This window comes from Anticarsia gemmatalis, chromosome 23 (genome assembly GCF_050436995.1).
Source record: "Anticarsia gemmatalis isolate Benzon Research Colony breed Stoneville strain chromosome 23, ilAntGemm2 primary, whole genome shotgun sequence".
NCBI classification, from domain to species: Eukaryota; Metazoa; Arthropoda; class Insecta; order Lepidoptera; family Erebidae; genus Anticarsia; species Anticarsia gemmatalis.
The window spans coordinates 3,621,215-3,641,633 of NC_134767.1; the positions used below are offsets into that span (position 1 = coordinate 3,621,215).

At 33.8% G+C, this 20,419-nt stretch overlaps 1 non-coding gene across 1 annotated transcript; it reads right to left on the minus strand.

Annotated features, from left to right (window-relative positions):
• Positions 1-19,666: 19,666 nt before the first annotated feature.
• TRNAD-GUC (transfer RNA aspartic acid (anticodon GUC)) lies at positions 19,667-19,738 on the minus strand. The gene has a single exon. It is a non-coding gene; the product is annotated as a tRNA-Asp (tRNA).
• Between the last annotated feature and the right edge of the window lie 681 nt (positions 19,739-20,419).

Below are 20,419 nucleotides of genomic sequence, written 5' to 3' on the forward strand. Positions count from 1 at the left end.
AATTATTTTACGAGTTTTTTTTAAAGTCATTTCGTTTATAAATTATTATTTTTGGACGGCTATAAAAATTTTGATGTATTTTTTGTGCATCAAATAAAAAAATTGGAACTAATAATTTAATTTGGAACCATTAGCAAATGTTAACAGCATAAACATTTTCGGCTTTTATTTGAAATAGCTGACCCGCGCAACTTCGCTTGCGTCACATAGGAGAGAAAGGGTCAAAATTTTCCCCGTTTTTGTAACATTTTTTACTGCTGCTCTGCTCCTATTGGTCATAGCGTTATGATATATAGCCTATAACCTTCCTCGATATATGGGCTATCTAACACTGAAAGAATTTTTCAAATCGGACCCGTAGTTCCTGAGATTAGCGCGTTCAAACAAACAAACAAACAAACAAACTCTTCAGCTTTATTTAGTATAGATAGTTTATTTATATAACCGGTATATTACAGAGGTTTTATATAATAAAGGTTAATATTTTTGGAAACCTACTGGAAAAACATCTCTATTGAAACTTCTATGTTAAATTTGTTATTGACTAATATTTTAATATTAAGTTGCTTTTTAAGTAAATACGCCAGTCTTTAATACAGATGTATTAAATACAGATGTATTAAAGACTGGCGTATTTACTTAAAAAGTAACTCAACTTTAGTCCAGCAAGGCCTTGCTGGACTAAAGGAAAAGATTGAAATCTACCACTATGGAGTCGATCATTGCTTCCCGTTATCTTTTTAAATCATACCTTCTTATAGCTTTAGACAATTTCTGGCTACATACGATGTTTTAGATTTTGCAACTAAACTCTCGTACTTAATTTTTATTCGAGATATACTATCTAATTCGATCTATGTAGCAATTTCGTACATTACCTCATAACATAGAGACTCAAAATTTGCTTCTTTGTCTTTATTTTCAAGTATAGATTAACTTCTATAATAGCCAATAATAAGTATTTCAGAAGATCACGCATAAGTCCGAGCTCAGAGCGTTTCAATTTCCTCGCGGAAATATTACCGTTATGAGATGCGTTGCAGAACTTATTTCATTATTCATAAACACAATTTGTAGAAGACAATGTACGAGGAAGTTTGAGTAGTCCATTTTATACGTACTCTAAGTTTAAAACTTGGATAGCTTTCTTCTAAAAAGTTGATACCAACATACACTTAGCTAACTACTAAAATACTTTACAATTTGTTATAGCATTGGAATATGAATACGAGTTATTTAATTTTAAAGATAAATTTATATTTTATTCACCGTTGTACGTACAACACATCACTACTACTTATAAAGTAAAGTACTTAACTAAATTTAATTGACAGAGCAATCCAAGAACTTTTTTAAGGTAAACATATATTTGCAAAAAATGCAAATAAATCTGCCATGCTTAGGCGTCGAACCACATGACCAACAGTAATGTATCGGATCATAAGCTCAATTCTCTACTACTATCGACTACAGACAGTTGGCTAGCTATCGAGAAATTTTACACAAAAATCTGTTTAGCGCCTCTACCGGGCTTCGTTAAAACTATCTTGGTAGGACATTTTAAATGTGAAACTCTCGATACTCGACATTACAGACTGTAGAGAAATGCGATACAGCTTAAGAACCTATCAACCTTCTAGCTATCTACACAATATTTTTTTATATTTAAACTATAATACACATTTTTATTTTATTTTTTATTCTTCGCTTATTACCTTATTCCTTATTTTTCCTTCCTTCCCATATTCCAACATTTTCATCATAATACTAAAATGTTTCTTATTTTCTCTGCTTACTTTATTTTATCTTTATTCTGCGCAAAAAAGTACTCCTTAGCTAATAGTGTTCTAGTAATAACGAAGGTATCTTACTAAGTGGGTACTATCAACTCGCTACATCTAGGTCAGCTCTGTGTATGTTCATTCACTATGCAATTATTAAGAGCCAGTGACCTGATTAGGTGGCTTAAGGAAGTTATAGGTTGATGCAGATGGGTTGCGTGTGCGTGGCGAGAGCGTGGCGTTTGCGTGACTCTTGTGCTCGTGGTTTTATGAACAATACTTAGAAAATGTGTGTAGCTAACCCTTTTGTCTGCATAACCGCCTGTTATAACCTAAGATGTAGACATAGGTGAATAAATTGCCATTTACCAGACGCGTTACCAAACTCCGGGCTACTATTGAGAAATATTGATATGAATTAAACAAGACCAATAATATCTTGCCCGGTTTTGGGACCGGAGATCTCATGATCAGCAGTCAGTTACACTAACGACCGAATAAAAGCTGTCATGAATAAATACTTCCATAATATTCGGTCGGGGACAAAGTCTTTTCGCATTATAGTATGTATGAACTTGCAAAAAAATCTTTACTCTACACAAAAACGCTCGATATTTGGGTACCTCACCAGGTCACTGAAAGAAACCTAATAAACCGTGTACTCATTTGTGATTCTTGAAGCCAAAGAGATTTTATTAAAAATTCATACATACTATAATGCGAAAAGACTTTTCCCCGATCTAATATATTTGCTTTTTTAACAATATGAATCTTCTGTAAAACATCTGCGTAACGTCGTCTTGTGTTAAATAACATTGTCTTGCGTAGAAATAATTCACAAAACGTTAATAATGAATAATGTAGTTTCTCTAAATTGCTATTTGTTTACACTCGGCTTGTTCGTGAATTCTGATTCGTCGAATGATTGAGAATGATTTTTGTCTCGGAATATTACAAGTCTCGCAATCAATATTTTTCTTAGTTCAGATTGAAATGGTTAATTTATTATTTTTTATATCACGTATTTCATAGATAGTTGAAATATTCTACTAAAATAAATAGCTGTAGTCGGTTTCTCTAATCTTATGAGCATTGGTTAGCTTACCGAGTGAAATAAAGACAGACGTTAACTGTTACTTTACATGTCGAATAGGTTATGCGATATTTATCCATAGGCTGTTTAAGCCTCTGAACGAACTCAATTCTCCGACGATTTCCAAATAACAGTATTCCGAAGGTCGACTACTGCAATCACACACAAAATCTTCATAAGCAATGGTCATCTTTACCTTTACATAATAAATTAGGTCACTAGGCAGATAATACTAACTTTTCTTGTTTATTTTGTAATTCAATAAAGACTAATTCAAAACGTGATAAAAACCAAACCCTATTTCGACTAAAGGCACATCACAGACACGTTCAAAAATCAACATTTTATCTCCAAAAAATACGGCAAAATTTCTATCCAAACATGAAAGGTTTAACAGATTTTCGCGCTCAATCTAACTGTTTACCCAGTAAAGATACTTAAACCCTGTTCATAATTAAGGCAACGCTGTGTACAATAAACTCGATCAAAATATATTTTACTAATGAATTCAAATTGAAATTTGCAAACAGTATCAAAGGGAATACCTTCGAAAGCTGAGTTTAGACAACTTTTAACAAACCCGAATTTAAACCACTGAAAAATACACTCTAACTTTAAATCATAGAGTTCAATTTTACTTGTTGGATGTCCGAAAAAATATGGAAAAGGAATTTAATAAAGTGTACAAAGTGTAGAAGGAATTTGATCATGAGAGGCCGACGAAAAAATGCATGAAGCACTTGCTCGCTTTTGTTTTGATTTGATTAGAAAGAGGCCAGTTTTTGACTTTCACTTTTTAGTTATTTGAAGCGTAAAGCTTTGTGATTGTTATCTGATGTTTTAATTTATACTGTGTCGTGCTCTTCAGTGCTATAAAGGCATAAGACAAAATACATACACACATGCATGTTATCTCTTATACTCGAAGAAGAATGTATAGAATACACCATTTTACCTTTAACAGTATAAGGCTTATGTAATAGAGGGCAAACTCTGCGCTAGTACTGAAAAATATTTTAATATCACTACATAGTATAAAACAAAGTCGCCCATTTTGTCTGTAGTCCCTTCGTATGCATAAAACTTTAAAACTACGCAACGGATTTTGATGCGGTTTTCACTAATAGAAAGAGTATTTTCTCCGACAGGTTTTTATATATAATTGAAATACATTGAAACTATATTAGCTGAGTTATAGCGATTTATGTCCAAGAAGTCAGAAAAAAAATCTAATTGAAGATTGCATTTGTGCGTGCGCCGCTTATACCGTTGGATACAAGTAAGAACAATGTATAGCAAAAACATTGGTCTTTATTAGTTCTACAAAAAAGTCCGCGATGACATATATCCAGCTTTTTTATTTAAGTCACAAAAACTACTTTTCTGTATTAAAAAAACATTTAATTCGTTGGGTGATGTTTAACTGGTGATATAACCAATAATACATACATCCTTATCAAAATAAGTAAGTTCATCATCACGAGCATTTAATTTAGATTATTTTTGCAGTTTGCAGTGTGTTATTTAGACATATAGTTTAGGAGATATCACGATATTAGTATTGCGGCACGGTACGGGCCGGCCGCGGCGGCGGGGGCAGCGTCCCTATAAATAATTTAAAAAGTAAACAAGAAAATAATAGTTAGATGTATATAACAAAAGTAGGTAAGTACATAAAAAAACACAAAAAATATAAAAAAACGGTACATAAAAAATAAATAATATTAAAAAGTAGGTACTACGACTTTGATCTATACATATAAGACAAAAAAAAATCTGTACGTTACTTAAATATTTTTTCCAAAAACTGATAGGGGGGGCGATCAAAGAAGAGTCACAGAAACCAAAAAACATTTTAATATTTTAAACGCGGTTAAGGGAAAGAGAAGTTATTGTGAATTGAAAATTACTATCCAATATGTGTTGGTGCGTTGACTGTATTTGTCGAAGTAGCGGGATACACGCAAACGAAGTTGCGCGGGTCAGCTAGTTAATTATAAAGTACTCATAGTGTCTAGTTGCCTGACCGGAGTTCAAACCCAGGACTCAGGTTAGCAGTCAAATACACTTCCGTCCACGACACAGAGGCGGTCAGATGCACAAAATATGTATTGTATTTAGTATCTTTTTCCACTGAAGACTCGCGGTAAAGATTGTTTCGTTGGGCATTGCTGTAACAAATAACAACCAGTCGAAGCCACTATCGATGGTCAACTAAATAACAATATCATGTATTTATACCTGTGTCAGCACTGAAACCGCATAACCAAATGTAACCATTATTAGTAGTTAGCCATGCCCTATTAACCACAATGATAAACACTTTTTGTTACCACAACTATTGTAATGCGTATGTTGGAGGATTGATATCAATCATACTAGCGATATTAATACCTGAAAATGATAATTTCAGAGGTAGTCTGTTGTAGTTTTCGCCTATTACCTAACTAGTTTCAATATTCTATCATTTTTTCCTTTTAAGTCCGGAGGTCTGCTGCCGCTAACTTAAATTCCATCTTGAACAGACTGTAAACGTGCCCAGAAAAGCGCATTTTCACCGTTCAATAATAATGCTAATTATAGCATTTGGAAACAAAATTCTAATTAAACACAAGCGAAATTAAATTGTATAAACTACTTCTTGATTCAGATGATTATTCAATCAGAACTTTAAATGACGGGGTAGCATAACAAGTTTAATGTAGCGAAAAAAGACGTACGTATTTCAAGTCAACTACGAACAATTATAAATGCAACAGATGAACTAGTTTCATCGCTAATTAACACTGATTCTGAACACTCTCGTTACTGTCAATGCGTTCGATAATATGGATTACTAGCTGACCCGCGCAACTTCGCTTGCGTCAAATAAGAGAGAATGGGTAAAATTTTTTCCCCGTTTTTGTAACATTTTTTACTGGTACTCTGCTCCTATTGGTCGTAGCGTGATGATATATAGCCTATAACCTTCCTCGATAAATGGGCTATCTAACACTGAAATAATTTTTCAAATCGGACCCGTAGTTCCTGAGATTAGCGCGTTCAAACAAACAAACAAACAAACAAACAAACAAACAAACAAACAAACTCTTCAGCTTTATAATATTATTAGTATATTAGTATATTAGTATTAGTATTAGTATAGATAAAGGATTGGGAGATTAGTACTATAGAGCTGTTGAGTTAAGTTAAAGTCTTTGGCAAATGGCTGGCTTAAGATAGAAGGTTAAGATGGATTATAAGTCTGAATGCCAAATACTCAAACGACAATTTGAAGCAAGTGTTCCGTCAAGTTCAAGTCTCCTACTTGAAGGTATGTTGTAGCGATAGATTTAGTTTTAAGTATTAGGCTGAGTAGTTTTTGTTCGAGGGACTGCAATTCATGGAATTTGTTTTTATGAGCAGTGTTATAGAATTTTTCAGCCTTATTTATTTTAGTAGCTTAGCTTAACTATTGGCTAAACTAATTATTGTAGGCATGGTAGGGGACTTGAAGACTTAAGATTGTGCACCAAAAATCTTAAACGGAAACCATCTTCTTTGACAGCCGAAAGGCTGTTGAAAGTTGTATTAATAACTTTGCATACACTTTTATAAAAAAAAGACATGATAAAGAATAAGTATCATAAAATTTATGTTCGTATCACTACCTTTTATGATAGTTAGACAAATGGAAATATTTTTAAAGAGCGCTTCTATCCGTAATACTCGCAACAAACGAGCACGTTTGAGTATAGAGAATGAAAGAGAGCAAGCAAAACAACTGCATACGTGCTTACTTAGCTTTGAATATTATTGCAATACTTTTATATGTTTTATTATGCATATAATATCAGCAGTAATAACAATATAACAGCTTAAAAAATATTACTGTTTTACTCTATAAGCATGTGAGCTCTAATAAGTTAAACAGTGTTTTGGATTTTTTATATTGATTGATAATAAGTGATGATTTCCTGGAGTCTACTCTAAAAGGTTTGAATAATACAGAGTTTTCTGACCCACATTTGGTAAATACAGTTGAGATGAGTGACTGCTCTTCCTCTCAGATTGAGTCCAGCAGCAGTAAAATACAAAACTAATACAAAATAATACTTCTATATAAACTGCAGTACAAAATGTAACGATCTTACAACATAACGAAACATTTGAACGTGTACCTCTACTAAACTTTGTCCGTTGAAACAAAGGTCATTTTATAGCAATTAAGCAGGGTTTTACAAAAAAGACGGTAAATTTGCTCCCACGGGCTGTCCTGTAAGCAAAGCACTTTAGGAATATTCGCGTTACATACCATTAAATTTACCTTTTAAAGGGTAAAAAGTTTTGCGTAAAACTGGTGGTTTTTAAAGGTTAGATCTCAACACCCACATTTTGACAGCTTTGTTAGATGAAATTGAGCATGACTAGACAGTTTTAGATTATAATAATAATTTGATACGGACATAGCATCTTGATAGTTTTAAATAAAATAATGACCCCCTTTTTAGGTAGGTAGTCTCCTCCTATAATAAGAGGAGGGACTAAGGGTGGGTGTTGGTTTTAGATAAGAAATTAAAACTATAGTAAAAGGTAAAATTAGATACTAAGCAATAAAAAACAGATTTAACTTTAAATAGTTAACTTAAACTAAAGTTTAAAAGTACAGGCTTTTGTTTACAAAGACTTTCATTTAGATTAGATTTAAGAAGCATTTGATGAACCTAAAGTAAAAGAACAGTAAATGCGTTGTACTCGTAGTTCTATTTTTAGACGGACACAATTTTTATTATAAAGAGAAATCCTTTTAAACAAAAGACTAATCGTTCAAACACCAAAACTGAAAACACTACAAAATTCTACAACAAAATAACTCATAATCTCAAATATTATACTAAAACTTTTCTCTCAAATCACCTTCCATTATACAAAGCGTCCAAGCCACTCACGTTAACGCGAGCTCTGATGCTGCAGACTAATGACCGAATTCACTGAGTGGCGTTTCCATATTCATGCGGTCTCCATGACCAGCGCGTAATTGATAGCGTGGGATAGCCACGGTGCTATTCACATACCGGTATTTTAGTGCACGAATTGTTGCTAGCTTTTACTAGGTGAATACATTGTGTTGTGGCCCGTGTTAATTTTTTTTCTCTTTTTTCAGAATATTCGCAGTCAAATTTCAAAACGAAAAAAATGACTATCAAGCTATGGAACAAAAACTTTATGGAATATGGCGACTTTGTAGCTCGTTGAGGTAAAGGAACGTCTAAAAAACAGAATTCCGATTGGTAGCCGTTTTGAGCAGCCTATTTACTTGTCCGAGATTCAAAGTGTCGCAACTTGATAAGACCCGATAAAAGAAGGATAGGGCCTTCAAATACTGTGATTAGCTCTTTGAATTTCTTAATAGTAATAGTTTATTCGGTATGTCTAGTTTTCCATCATATTCATGCGGTCTCCATGACCAGCGCGTAATTGATAGCGTGGGATAGCCACGGTGCTATTCACATACCAGTATTTTAGTGCACGAATTGTTGCTAGCTTTTACTAGGTTTAATACATTGTGGTGGAGCAAAAAAAAGATTATCAAGCTATGGAATATATAGATAGCCTTTAAAGCTCGTTCAGGTAAAGCAAAGTCTAAAATGACTGAATACCGTTCGGTAGAGTCTTTATCTACGAGGTAAAGTGACAACTACAAGGTTAAGATTCGGATGGAAGACCGTTGTGTGTGAGATCATTTTGTATACTACCTTAAAGACCTACTACTTTTGGAAGATTGACCCCTTAAAAAGTGCTTAGTTAGTTAAGTTTTTCGTCACATTCATGCGGTCTCCATGACCAGTGCATAATTGATAGCGTGGGATAGCCACCGTGCTATTCACATACCGGTATTTTAGTGCACGAATTGTTGCTAGCTTTTACCATATACTATTATTACTTGCATGTGGTACAGCGTAGCACACTAAAATAAAATAAAATAAAAATTTCGTGTTTTGTTTCGGGAAACATTCAAAATCTCGGTGCATGTACACTGTGGGGCAAAATCGACCACATGATGTTTTATTATTAAGATAAAGCCATGTTCTTGAAGGCTAAGATTGAGGTGGGTTGTCGTTTTTCGTAAAGTGGTTACAATATATTTGATAAGATCTTAAAGTTTTGAAGATAGATAGAACCTTCGCCTTTGTTAATAGCCCAAGTTCTATAAAACTTAGTATTTAGAATTAGCAAACATCTACAATACAGCAGTCCACAGAAAAATACGCATTTAAAAATATATTTCACAAAACTGATACACTTTTAATTAACTATTGAATACTTTCTAAAGCCCTAATTAAGGACAAAAACAAACAAAAACTACGCTTCTCGGTATTTCACCTTTTGTTTTTAAGTCAAGGAAACCGTTGAATGGGAGTTTCCATTCAAAAATCTGCCTTGGGGTGCAACAATTATTATTGCAGCTTGAACAATGAAAGTGTTGTGAAAAGCCTTTGGAATTAGCGAACTTTATAACTAAATTCTGTTTCGAATATGAGTTGTTTGGGAATAGATTGGGAAAGAGTTTGTTTTACGCATTCTGCAGTTGATTTTAAGATCTCAGATAAATTGTGCGTAATTTAGGCTAATTGGTAAAAAAATAGGTATTTTTACTTGCCTTGCGATATACACTATAACCCTCGCAGCTTTGCTTGTGTTATTACAGTAAAATTAAAAAATATGAATATTGTAAAGCTATCAGGTACCTTATGCTTATAAAACTTCTAATAATATAAAATATGTCTTAAACGCGATAAAAAGGTTATGTGGTTATACATTTGATTTTTTTTTCAACTATATAAGGCTGGCTTAAAACTTTCGTTTTAAAATTTATAAGCCCAAAAGTTGGCTGGTTGCCAGCGAATATTACATTTTTGTACAGAGCTCCACTATCAAACCACAGTCACAAAGACCATCAGTTTCAACAACAGCGATTCAACAACGAATGATATTAGCTCGTCAATAAAGTCTTAAAAAATATAGTCATATAGTAAGTACATAGTAAGTACAGCCCACAAGCATTTTTAAATAGAGCGTCAGTTTCACATTAACCACGAACATTCACTCGCGATCATTTCGTTCACTTACAAACGAAATGATCGCGTAAAACAAAATCCATCTTTAATACCGTCTTAACCTTAACAGAATCCAAATTGGTAAAGTTCGAAAAGCTTTTGATTCTGAAAATAATTAGCAAGATTATGAATCCCGGGGTTTTAGTAGAAATTCCTAATAATGATGAATGGAGATTTTCTGTATTAAATTTTAATGAATTCCCAAGGAGTTTTGTGGTTAAGAAACTTTATAATAATGTTGACTTTGATATTTACTTTTGTAATGCTCTTGAACTGCTGGAGCAAGTTATTGAACATATATTTTCGTACTAAGTTGTAGTTTCCATTCGCATTTCTAGAGCAAAGAAAGATTTGGAGATTTCCTCATAGACTTGTACTCAGCCTTGTGAAAGTTTTAAACGCTGTACGTTCTAACATAATGATTCTTAAAAGTAGTACAGTTTATGAACAATCTAATAATAAACGTCGTGTAAGCTCAGATGGCTTGTTATGTCAGTATTTTATTGCATTAACTCTTTTACAGTTTTCAAATTGATTAATATTGACTGAAAATAATGACTCTGTTACTAATAAGAACTTACATGAAGTGTATTACTAAGACAGCAAGTTGATATCTGATTATACACTCGTCTCCAATGATACAAGACTAAAATATTAAAGCAGTAAAGTATACAATAAATCTTTTTATAATCCGTTTAAACAACTAAATACCAAATGATATTAAAAATAACAACACAAATAAACAGATCTACAGAATCCTATCAATTTAATTCAAATACTGTCTAAATAAAACTTAACACTCAATTTGTAAGCTGGTATCAAATATCATAGGCAAGCAAAAATAAATAGGTAGTAACATCAAAAGTCGATAGATTAAAGGGCAACCAGAACAGCGGCTAATTAATCTGAAACATTTAGTTGTGCTACTATTGGAACTCCAATATAATTTTATGAGAATCTCACGCATCACGATAACAATAGACAGACAGATTCAAAAGCTTAGAGTACATTTTGGCAGTAAAAAACGATTATCGGGAGAATTTCGCTGAGGTTTTAGTAAAGTACTCTGAAATATATGCTTTTTCTAAATTAACATTACACTGCCGCGGCCGCTAGTTACATGATTACAAGGGCGCCTAACAGCAGTATTTCTACATAAGACTCCCTTAAAATAAAAAGGTCACGCATAAAAAAAGAATAATAGCGAGAGACTATGCGTTGTTAAGGCTCATTTGCAAATTACTTATTGAACACATTTTAATAAGACAATATCTGAAATTCCTATGAAACTTTGTACGTACGTGTTACACACACGCTGGCGTTATACTTTTAGGCTTATTCTAGTATTGAAAAGTCACAGATGTGAGGAAATCTCGAACATTTTTTAACGTCCATACAAAAAGTAGGGGTAAAATACATTCAATTTATTAAAGGAGGAGGTCTCAAGGATGCTTACTTAGCAATTCGTTGGGCTTATCCTAACGGAGTTTTAAGAAAATGAACTTAACATAAAGGTTAGTACACGGCATCTACTTAATTGGCTCAGTGTTTATACTTCAGAGTGTATGAGATTATAACAACATTCTATATTTGGAACTCCTTGCTTTATGAACTGACGAGGAATAAACGTTTAATATTTAATGAATATTACTTGAACTTGAAATTTCTATAAATAGTTTTTGCGGAAGATTAATTAATTAAAATATGAATACTTTTACGGACGGACATTTTTATACGGAGATTATTTTGAGTCTTTTTTGTTTATATATCGGTAAACAAATTAGCTATTGGTAATGTATTAATATATTAAAACTGAAATAAAAACAGGTTTTAGAAAATGTAATAAACGTGCTATCAGAACTAGTGAATACTCAGAAAGGAGATCTTTAATATCATTGCAAAAGTCTCAATAAGTAACAAAATACAAAGATAGGACGAAAGTATCAAACCCAAGATCTTGGACCTAAACCCGTGTCAAATAGCTTTGACAACTTCAAATTGCAAGTATATACCTAAGAATCTTTAGAATGTGTAGAGTAACTTTTTTACCCTTAGATAGCTTCATATTTGGATCTGCGCGATACCCAATATAATAAAAACCTTAAGTGAGTTTAGAAAAATTTCGTTTCCTTAGTTTTTCTAAAAAGCTTTTAATGACGTAAAAAAACTCAAAGCGCAAATATTTGGAATACTTTATTATAAATTTTTATCTCATCACTCTGACGAAGTCTTACTAAGAGTATGTACTTTTCAGTTATAGCTCCAGGCCCGCTGAACCCAAAGATGTAGGCAGAAGAGTATGGAAAACACTCACGTTTCACAAATTATATTGTTACTTTTAAGTTATAGGAGAGAGCCTATTGGCATATACCGAGCACTTTACCAAGCTTCAGACTACTACTTAAAAAGAATCTATATCTATATCTATACTTATAATAAATCAGTAGAGGGTCAAGGTCAGGTTTTTTCCTGTCTGTATGTTACGCTATCACGTAAAAACTACCGGATAGAATGCACTGAAATTTGGTATATGCATAGAATAAGTAGTGGAGCAAGTACTGGGATACTTTTTATCGCATATAATTTCATAGATTTTTAGAAAATTACAAAAAATACGTAGAAATCGTTTTGAACCTGCTTTTCCCTATGGAGACCATAGATGGCGTTACAATCCATTTCACAACATTCGCATAGTGAACGCGGCGCGTGCCGTATCGATACCTGTTGTCGCACCAACCAATAGATGGCGTTATAGTCTGCGACAAAGCATGTTTTTCCTTATTAATTTATTTTGATGGCTTGTGTAAAAAAATACCTTTGAAACAGGCTATACATTTATTAGATTTTCAAACATAAATGTTGTATGATATATTACACAAAAATGTTGTTTTACGTGGGTCTGGTGCGGTCGAGATATCCTAGATGGCAAACCAAGTATTTTCGTTCGTTGTCGTTGTTCGCCGCAACTAGCAGATGGCGTTGTAGTTCGTAACACATAACCAAATTAAATTAATTGGTTGCATTAAGGAAATAAATTGGATAACTATGAAACAGACTATGTGGTAAGTTTTAAAAAATAAACAACGGATGATATATAAAAAATAATTACGGGTTACGCGGTTTCGGACGTATCATCGCAAGTATACATTATTACGCGTGTGAAGAGCTCCAGCGCAGACAGGTCTGTCTGGACGTATAATAATATTCTGAATCCAGACGGGTAAGCAATGGTCAGTCTATAATAAGGTATTATATTTTACACTGTAAACTGGTACGGATACAGACGAGAGCGGAAAAGAAGGTTACCACAGGAAATCAGACCTGCCTGAGCCTGTGTCACATTGTGTGTCCTTTGGGTCCCTTTCGTAAATAACCATTAGATGACAAAGAGTTGTTAGCATTTTTATGTGTAGGTGTATCGAGTGCTTCGCAATTCGCGTGCTCAAACGAATAAGCAACAGTACGAAATTCACGCGAGCGGAGCCGCACGGGTCAGCTAGTCTAATATAAATTAGATAAGACCAAAATCACTTTACTTCGACTTGGAAATCTAATCCCAGACCTCGCGATCAGCAGTCTTACTCCATCCAAACCACAGAGACAATTTACATAACTTTCATTCAAATATTAAAGTGTAAATAGTTGAGACGCCCATAGCCAGTTGTGCTTACCGGTCGGTAAACGATCTGTGGGTTCAGCAACCGTTGGCGCGGTCATTCCATAGATGGGTGACCGCATAGTGGTATTTGAGCTGGGCGTCTCCGTGCTTCGGAGGGCACGTAAAAAGACGGTCCTGACTGTTGTCTACTAAGATAATAGTCGTTAAGCCATGTCAAAGGCCTCTCGGGCGGCTTGAACAACTTTGACACTAGGTTGACCACTAACCATACGACAAACAAACATACATTCAAATGGTATAAAAAATTACCACCTACAAAGCATGGTGACAATTTAGTAAAATCGAGCGATAGAACCTGAATATTTGTACGGGAGAAGCGCTCTGAACACAAACACTGCAGTTACAGCGCTGTTCAAATACAACGACTTGTTTGTATGCAATCGTAGCGTTCCTGTATATTCCTAGCTTTGTATCATATACGTAGATTTGTTACTGGATTTTGTTTGGTGTAAATTTTGTTTGTTTTTATTGTTGTAGTATCGAAAAGGCTATAATGTTTAAAAAAAACAGTCTTCAAACCATTACAAAGGTTTTAAAGTGGCTTGAACTACTTTGGGTCGAGTTTGACTACTAACAAACAATACCTACTACAGTTATCAGAAAATATAATAATTCACCGGCAATTTATTACATTAATTACCTTTGTTGAGGTCTTGGGTTCATTTTCTATGCCCATCAATGTGTCATTGCATTTTATTCATTTAGTTTGGATTTAATCAATTAATATTAATTATAGCCAAGGGTTAATATTGTGATCCGTGAATCGATCCTATGAAGTCGGTACTATCGAGTATTGGGATTTGACATTAAAGATTCATCGCAAAAATTGTTCCTACAATTCCCAACAGAGGCGCTGATCAGATTTTTATTCAAAATTTCTCGATAGCTAGCTGGTTGTCGATAGTCGATAGTGATAGAGAATCGTACTAAAGAAGAGGGAAATGTATAATATTTAAATTTGAAACGTCAGCTATTCCTAACAGACATAAAGTCAAGTTATCAATTTACTGCACTACAAATTGCATACAACAGTTTCATCACATAATAGCCTTCCAGAGCTACAGTACCTTTATATATTCATACGTTGCCACATCTCTATAATTTGTACCCAACTTCATACAGGTTATAAGCGCCTAATTGCTCTTAATAGTTTTACAGAGCTTGATAGAGGTGCGCCTTTAGTGTGGTGACGAGAATTAGAGCATACATGTATGGAACTATTAAGTTATGTTGTGATGTATTTTCAAAGAGTATGATTGAAGTGATGATAGTTTATTAGTGATCTTCTCTTTTGGAAACAGGCTATTTGAAGTTTACTTTCAGATGGTTAAAATTAAAACATTTATTTCGTTTCCTCTCTGGAATATTTGAGTACTGTTTTGGATATCCATCTTTGGTCATAAAGTCATTTTATGACCAAAAGATAAATAACCGAAAGTAAGCAAAGGCTAACTTTCGGTTATTTGATAGTGCCAGTATTGCATCGGTATAAAAAAGTAGCGGTGTCAACATTTTAAAAAGAAACACAAATATTATATTAAGATAAGAAGACATCAAAGACGTAAGTAACAATCGTGTTAATTTATTTAACCTCGAAAGTTTGTCCCTAGCAGAGCCGGTATACGAAGGTCGATCATCTCAACAAAAACCTTTAGACAAAAGAATAACCCTTCACTACTTTTAACCAATATTACACCCAATCCGTCTCAATCCAATCAGAGTTCAGGCGAAATTTATGGAGCGAAAAATAGAGGCTTCGGATTCAGATCCTGACCTATATTCGGTGTTAGGTGTAAAGCCGTTTATAAATCCCATTCAAAGCTGATTGCCACGTGCTATGCCGTTTGAGTGTCTTGCGTATCGAGCGTTCAAACAAAATAATCGGATTACCTAAATCTAACGGATAAAGTTTACCTAACGCTTTTTGGTGATGGCGATTTTTTGACGTTATCGGTACAAACGTAGCTTAGTTAACACCAGCCGGATTGATCTCTGAGATTAAGCTTCGCTTGCCGAGGTTATTCTTTACATGGTCATCCTATAAATATCGAGTTCCTCCGTGTTTCGGAAGGCACGTTACCGGGTACCGACTGTCATTTTCAAAGTTAGCAGTAGTCAGAAGCTTGAAAGTCTGGCACCCAGTCTTACCGAAGGATATCGTGTTAGAACCTAGATTACTGGGTTGGGAGGTCCGATAGGCTTTATTGTCTAGATATACGAAAGAATCACTAAGTAACCTCCGTTTAAAATTATATTTTTCATTCCACGAAGTTACATGAAAAGCGTAGCATAAATAACAAAGCCTACATTTTAACATACTAACAAACTGTCACATTGATATTCCATTGGCTTAGCTGCATCAAAGACCCTTAACTTTAAGTGGCATTCAATACTAAAATGTAAGCCGTATAGAGGCATGGACGCTTTACCATAAAATGCACCGCCGTTCACGCAAGTTGTAAAACTCGAAGTACGTCATTCTGTTAGACGTTTTTTAAAGACCCTCACACATAAACGTTGAGAGCAGAATGCTCTTTGCTCGAGATGCTAAATTAAAGTTTAGCATAACGAAATAGGGTTTGTTTTCCTTGGTGATACAATTTTAGGTTTTTATTTATTTAAGTTACATACGACTTACAGTTATTTAAACATGTTAGTAACAATAATAACTATTAGAAAGCCAATTACAAGTCATCACGTCTAGGGTGTGTACAAAATAATAGTAGTAATATTCAAAATCAGAATTATGTTATCTCAAGAATGTAAATTTCGTCGTATGTAAGTTCGTTCGTCGGCTGCGGCAGCAATGATACTAGTAAATGTTTGATTTTATAGTATCTAAGTGTGTGCACAACACTCATGTGCACCTACACGCACTATTCCATCATTCTCATAGCCCAGTGCAATGGGACGGATTACCGACACGACCAGTGAGAGGTCAGGAGCAAGACCGACGGGTTTACGTATGGTGTGCACTCAAAAGCGTCCCAACCTTCTAACTACGGACTATCATTGAGAGTTTATTTACAGAAATACCCAGCAAAACCTTTTTGCCTAGATCCAGGATTTGAACTCGAGACCTCAGTGAAACAGACGAAGACACTACCAACGTGTAACAAAAGCAGTCAAAAAAAAAATTACTTTCATACAACTAACTACAACTAAGCCAAAATTTACTTCAATACAACTATATCATATTTAGGCAGACATTTTGAACGCCATCAATATTCTCTCCCCATCAGTCAACGTGAAAGGACCTTAAGTTATAAAGTTTTCAAGCAACATACTTAAAGTGAATGTCCAACTTTCAACTTATTATAAGGGACGTGTTTTTAAAACTTTGAAATGACTTTCTTTACTTTATTGAGATTGGCATTGTACTTAATGTTTTAGGGATGGTGATCGATATAGCTTTAGTGACGTCATGATCCGTGAAAATATTGAAGTACGCTTTCGTATAGATTGTTTATGATTATAACTACTTATCTACCAAAGAAGGGTATTGTAACTTTACAAGTTTTATTTGTATGTGTGTCTGTCTGTGCGTGTCTGTCTGTTGAACCTAGACGTGTAAACCAATATGGATGCGATTGTATTCTTTAGACAGTTTTTTATGTGTTTATTGAATGGAACTTAAAGATAACTAAATATGTTATTGTTGCGTGCAATGTTTGGGAAGGGACTGGAATCGGGACTCGCTTAAACCCATTCGTCTGTGGATAGATAAAATAAATACATACAATGTAAAACTGACTTCCAAAATTTACTTGAATATTTCTTTTTTTACCCTTAAGAGAGTTTTGAAAGAATCTTGCCCAGGAGTGGGATAGCCCACTACTGGGCAAGAATATCTTCCCTCAACGTGGGAATTAGGTCTTCATCCCATCACACCAAGAACTTGAAAAAATATAAAATAAAGAACAAATCTTTCATTTTTGCCACTTACTTCATAAGCACATAAACATAACGGGTACATTATTTTTAAATTAAGATTTAGCACTCTAATCCCCAGTAAATATTATCTTCTCAGCGATGCCAAAACCGAAACATAATAAATATATCATTTTAATCTAAAACACATAATATAAACATCAAAACGGAAAACAGCAATAAAAACATCAGAAACAAACCACTAAATCACACCAAAAAAATAACCAGTCGTTCCCAAAAAATATATCATTGACGCCGAAAATTTCTTACGAAATCCTTTCAAGAAAGTATCCAATATATAAAATAAATTGACTCCTTCATACATAAACAGGTTTGTAAAATTATTCATTGGTCAGGTGTATCTCATGTTTTATTCTTGCGATGCTTGTTATAGCGGCCACAAGTAAGGTTCGAAATAAATCGGATACTGGTGTAATGCTTTTTAGAGAGTGGGTGTTACACCGTAGTGTTACGTATTAGATTTTATTCCTTGACGAAAACTGAGACCTATTATATGTTTGACATTTCTAACACTTGTGTGTGTTTGTTTGTCTGTGGGACTAGAGCTCATTAATTGGTTAACCCGAACCAAATTTAATGCAGTTTTTTTGGTGTTAATCACACTTCATGATGCGGTTAATCAATAGTATTTCTCTGAACAAGAATAATTTAAATTAAAAATCTTTAAGTTACTGGCAAAAAAATTGTAGTAAACTATGTATTATCATCACAAACACGCGGCATTTCTTTGATTATAAAAAACGAACTCCAAATTCTTATAAAATAATAAAAACAATCAAACATTTGAAACGTCATCATCTCAATATTCAAGTTACACTTCGGTGTAACAGTCACACCATTTGACTTGTAGAAAAATCTCTCGGCTGGAGATCCCGTGGTCCTCGGGAGAGGTGAGGGAGGGGAGAGGGGGGTCGATCAGGGAATTGAGCCGATCCCATATTTAATTAGACCGGACACGTTCCCAACTATCTCGTATCACAGCTATTGTTCCGAAGTGGCTGAAGATAAATTGTTTGTGGGATTGGACGATAGTTTGGTGAAAATGATTGTTGATAGATTTGATTTCAAAATTCGGTAGGCTTTATTATTGTTATCATAGCCTCTGCCTTTGTTAAGGTGGAAGGTATCACCGAAGAGAATAAGATATATTATATTTCAATTTAACGAAAAAAATGTCTTTAAAAGTGCATTCACCTGTTCAAATCTAGTCGTAATGTAAGTAGATGCTAGCAAACGCTTAGCAGTATTTCCCCTGTAACATTTTCATTTGTAAATTTAAGTATACATATATAGTCGAAACTAATTATTTTTCTTCATTAAAATACAGTAAACTTGACGCTGAAAAATAGTATTTCAAATAGACAAAATATTAATTACACAAAAAAGAAATTCATTTGAAATATTTTATAATTCCCCACGACACATGCATAACCTAATTCTATAAAATTATATTCCTCACAAAGAAACTCCTGAAACCTACTATATCATTCCAGCAACACTACATATACAGGACAGGTCTAAATGGAACATTGTACGGCTATAAATCTTCCACGCTCTGATTCAGAGCATACTGTATATTGTAGTTAACACTGGTCTGTAGTATTGTGGTCGAAATAAGATGTAGAATAGTACAGCATGTTATAACAAGCTGTTTCGCGGCTTCAGTCATAGTAAGCGTGATATAAGTAGCCTTTGTTAGGACAAACAAAAGCTATACGTTGGCGAGCACAGGGTGGTAAAACCCCTGAATATAATTTTGGTAACGATAAGTATTACTGCTCCCACCTTTTAGGTACCTATAGGGTTTTTGCGGAATATTAAAGGCGACCTACAATCTCAAAAATATAAATCAATATATTTTTTTTTTCGATTCTGCTTAAACCCGGAATTTAGCTTAAATAACTAAATTATGTAAAGTAATACACTTGTATACACTGCAGTTTGATATATAGTACAAAAATTGTGCTACAAAAATATTATTAAGTATTATTACAAAATAATCGCTAATAACTTCTACAAAATGCTTAAAGTATCCTTAATTACAAAAACAAAACACAAAAAGATTCTCTCCGGCGGGGAATCGAACCCCGGTCTCCCGCGTGACAGGCGGGGATACTGACCACTATACTACCGAAGACTTGTTTCTAAGTCTCGAAATTATTGTTCAGTACCTTTTGACAGATATTTGCTTATTGATTCAACTGTAAAAGATAATGTAATCGTATTTAGATTGGTAAATAATTTGTAAATTAGATAGTACCTAATTATGCTTGTTCAAATATTTTATAAGGTGTTAACATTGTATATCACTGTTTAATTTACTAAATTAGCACTTAGGTATAATTGATTACTATAAAATATAATTCTTACTTACTAAATAATCGTTACGGACTTGACGACACATAAGTAAAATCATTTTTTCTCCTTCAACAAACCTACATACTAACAACACAAAATGCATTAGGATTTCCTATAAAATATTAGTACGAAAAACTAAGTATTAACTAACTGGAGGTCCTTGTAGAACTGTCATCATTATAACTTGAAGCTTCGGCCATTAGGGTACAAACAAAGTTGGAGCTCTGTTTAAAAGTTCTCTGGTATAACTCGGGCGGCTAAACGATGCATATAACACGGGATAAGTGGAGCAAATATACGCAGCGCGTATTGCTATTATAGTTTAAATAGGCGTTTTAAGTTTGCATTATCTTTTAAATACTTTGGAGAATAATCAACATATAGCATTATTCGCGATAGAGATTAATGGTAATACTTTTATTTAGGTCATTTATTTTAAGTTTGGCTCATTTTAAGTAAG